The sequence below is a fragment of the Anolis carolinensis genome, unplaced genomic scaffold (assembly GCF_035594765.1).
Source record: "Anolis carolinensis isolate JA03-04 unplaced genomic scaffold, rAnoCar3.1.pri scaffold_11, whole genome shotgun sequence".
NCBI classification, from domain to species: Eukaryota; Metazoa; Chordata; class Lepidosauria; order Squamata; family Dactyloidae; genus Anolis; species Anolis carolinensis.
This window is the reverse complement of record NW_026943822.1, coordinates 606,275-610,362: the sequence shown is the minus strand read 5'-3', so window position 1 is coordinate 610,362 and position 4,088 is coordinate 606,275.

The window sequence follows — 4,088 nt, the reverse complement described above, 5'->3', positions numbered from 1 at the left end:
TAATTACAACATTCACACTTGCCTCCAACAGACAAAAGTTCTTTCCCCCACCCTGCACCTTCGACAGATATACAAATCCCACTTGCCTAGTTTCCAACAAACCTCACAACCTCTGAGGATTTTTTTTTCCGTGTCAGGAGGCAACCAGAGTTGCTTCTGGAGTGAGAGAATTGGCCGTCTGCGAGGACGTTGCCCAGGGGACATTGCCCGGATGTTTTTGATGTTTTTACCATTCTTGTGGGAGGCTTCTCTCATGTCCCCGCATGGAGCTGGAGCTGATAGAGGGAGCTCATCCGCACTCTTCCCGGGTGGGATTCAAACCTGGCAGCAGCTTTCAGGTCAGCAACCCAACCTCTGAGGATGTCTGTGGGTGAAACGTCAGGAAATAATTCTTCTGGAACATGGCCTGACAGCCAGGAAAACTCGCAGCAACCCAAGCAAGTCACTCCTGCTGAAAGGTCCACAATGGTGGTCCGCGGACTGTTTGCTATCACGGCAGCAGCAGGAGGAAGAGTGGAGCCGCCGGAACAAAACGGTGCTGGCGGCCGGGGGTGGCTGGGAATGGGCGGGCCTACATGTCCAGGGCCAGGTCAAAGGTGGGACCAGGCCAGGCCAAAGGCCTGAAGGCAGGTGGAGGCCTGAAGGAGAAGGAGGCGGGGGGTGTGCGCATATGCATGCACACGCGGGGGCTCCTCAACTGCGACCCCGGGATTATGGCGCCACAGGCAAGTGCCCAAATGGCCTCGCGGTTGAACCGCCCCTGCATGTTCCTTTTGCTCAGCCTCTCTTCTGGAGACGAGAGAAGCAGGTGGAACCAAGCAGCTTGGAAAGGGCTTTCCTGGCCCTGAACCCGCCTGGCCGGAGCTCCCAACGGCCTTCTCAATGAGACTCCTGTCTTGCCCACCTGCCAAGGCCCAACAGTGTTCCCTTTCTGCATGTCAAACATCCAGGTAAACAGAGGCTTGCCCCGGTGCCGGGCCTGGGCTTCTCTTGCCGGCCGGCCGTGTGTGCTTTGAGGGGGGATCAGCGGCTATAAAAAGCCGAGGAAGGAAGCACGGCCGCCCCCGCGGTTCCATCTCCTGGACAGACAGACGCAGGGATCTCCAAGGCCGGTAGGATGCTCTTGTTTAGTCTGGACCCGAAGAAAGGCAGGAGAGTGAAGGCAAACACTTTGGAGGTGGCTCAGTTTAAGCTCCACCAATCCGGGTCTTGGAGAACCACGGGCCAACATATTCCGGTTGCATGAGACACAAGTCAGTAAGAAAATTCCATGTTCTATCAGGGTCAGCCTACACCAGGGGAACCCAAACTTTTTAAACTGGTGGCCAGCTCACAGTCTCTCAGACCGTTGGAGGGCCCGGACTATGGTTGAAAATAAAACTACCAACTACAGTAGAGGTCTCACTTATCCAACATAAACGGGCCGGCAGAATGTTGGATAAGCGAATATGTTGGATAATAAGGAGGGATTAAGGAAAAGCCTATTAAAAATCAAATTAGGTTATGATTTTACAAATACAACACTTCCTGAGCTCTGCGAGTGCAGCATTTTTTCAAATGAAGCGGAGAGTGTTTGAGGATTGGGACATCCGTAGAGATACCAAGGGGCTTGTTTATAAAGCCATTGTCCTCCCAACCCCGCTATACATTGACCATTTCCGCTCCCCTCATCAGCCATCTCTCCACAAAAGTCAACATTGATACTGAAATACAACACTGCCTGAGCTCTGCGAGTTCAGCATTTTTCCGAATGAAGCAGAGAGTATTTGAGGATCGGGACATCCGTAGGGAGACCATGGCAGTTCAAGTGGTGTCAAACTGCATTCCTACGACCTCGTAAAACTACAACTCCCGGGATTCCATCGCTTTGAACGGTGGTGTTTGAAGTGGTAACAAACTGCATTGATTCCACAGCGAAGATATGCTGCCCTATGTCTCCAAAACCCAGCTGTGCAAACTATTTTGAATCACTAGCTATGAATCCTCCTCCTTAAAATGTTCACAAAATTGCAAATGTGTTCCTGGAGTAAAGACTCTCCTTTAATCTGTATCCAGCAGACAAGGAACAAAGAGTCATTACAGGGCCGATTCAGGAAAACAGGCCTCCATTCATAAAATTTTTAAAAATATATATTTGCTTGTTAAAGACTTTGGGGTAGAGCTTTTTCACCCTCCGCCTCTTTAAACACTCTCTCGGATATGGAATGCCCAGTTCGAGAAGGAAAAGGAAGATTTTTTAAACAGATGTGTTTTGGCGAAGGCGGCGAAGGCAAACACTGAAATTATATGGGAGGAACAGGCGGTGGTGTGCTGGGATGACGTAAAAAGGAGGGGAACGAGAAGAAGGAAGGAAGGAAGGAAGGAAGGAAGGAAGGAAGGAAGGAAGGAAGGAGGAGGAAAGGAAGGAAGGAAGGAAGGAAGGAAAGAAGGAGGGGAAGGACGGAAGGAAGGAAGGAAGAATAGAAGGAAGGAAGGAAGGAAGAAGAGAAAGAAGGAAGGAAGGAAGGAGGAAAGGAAGGAAGGAAGGAAGGAAGGAAGGAAAGAAGGAAGGAAGGAAGGAAGAAAGGAAAGAAGGAGGGAAGGACTAAAGGAATGAAGGACTAAAGGAAGGAAGGAAGGAAGGAAGGAAGGAAGGAAGAAAGGAAGGAAGGAAGGAAGGAAGGAAGGAAGGAAAGAAGGAGGAAAGGAAGGAAGGAAGGAAGGAAGAATAGAAGGAAGGAAGGAAGAAGAGAAAGAAGGAAGGAAGGAAGGAGGAAAGGAAGGAAGGAAGGAAGGAAGGAAGGAAGGAAGGAAGGAAGGAAGGAAGGAAAGAAGGAGGGAAGGACGGAAGGAAGGAAGGAAGGAAGGAAGGAAGGAAGGAAGGAAGGAAGGAAGGAAAGAAGGAAGGAAGGAAGGAAGGAAGGAAGGAAGGAAGGAAGGAAGGAGGAAAGGAAGGAAGGAAGGAAGGAAGGAGGAAAGGAAGGAAGGAAGGAAGGAAGGAAAGAAGGAGGGAAGGACGGAAGGAAGGAAGGAAGGAAGGAAGGAAGGAAGGAAGGAAGGAAGGAAGGAAGGAAGAATAGAAGGAAAGAAGGAAGAATAGAGAAGAAGGAAGGAAGGAAGGAGGAAAGGAAGGAAGGAAGGAAGGAAGGAAGGAAGGAAGGAAAGAAGGAAGGAAGGAAAGAAGGAAGGAAGGAAGGAAGGAAGGAAGGAAGGAAGGAAGGAAAGAAGGAGGAAGGATTAAAGGAAGGAAGGAATGAAGGACTAAAGGAAGGAAGGAAGGAAGGAAGGACAGAAGGGAGAAAGAAACCCTATTCTTTTCCTTTTGGGCTCCATGCTACCCCTTGAAAGCCTCACCCCATAAAGGTCCCATGCACAGCTTGCAATTTGTACTTAATCCCTTCTTATTATCCAACATATTCGCTTATCCAGCAGCAGAGCCTACCTTTCTGACTGGCAGTTAGGGGGTGAAAGGCTCTTCCTTGTCCTCTGTAATTTGGACTATTTTTCTAGGTTGTTTTTTTATTGAAAGACATCTTTTGGATGACTATGTCTTTTGTGGCCAAATTTGGTGTGATTGGGTTCAGTGGTTTTGTTGTTTATTCTATAGTATTTATATAGATATGTGTGTGTGTGTAGTATATATATATACATAGATACACACGTCTCTTAACACATAAGTAAAAGTGGAGTGGAAACAATGTTCTTCCATCAAGCTACGAAAATGGTTATCCTCTATATCCTAGACACATAAAACCGTTTATTAGGATCTCCAAAGTTTTGTTATTCCGGGGCCGGGGCAGCTCAAGTTCTCTGCGAAAATATTAGCTTTCTTTTAAGTGCTTTTCCAATACATCAGCTGCAGAGAATGGCGGTGCACTTTTCCGTCTCAAGGCCCCGGAGACTTTGCGTGTATTCGTATTTTGCAAAAAAAATGCAGCCAAAAAGGGGAAAAGGGTGTAAAATTAGGACGGTTCTGTCCTTTTCCCTTCCCTTCTGGTGAGGTTTTCCATGAGGAAAGCGTCCAGAAACTCGTTGCAAGAAAGCACCGCTGTCTGGGGAAAGGGCCGGGCGGTCATTTGGGATGGAAGCTCTGCAGCCCGTTGAAGGCT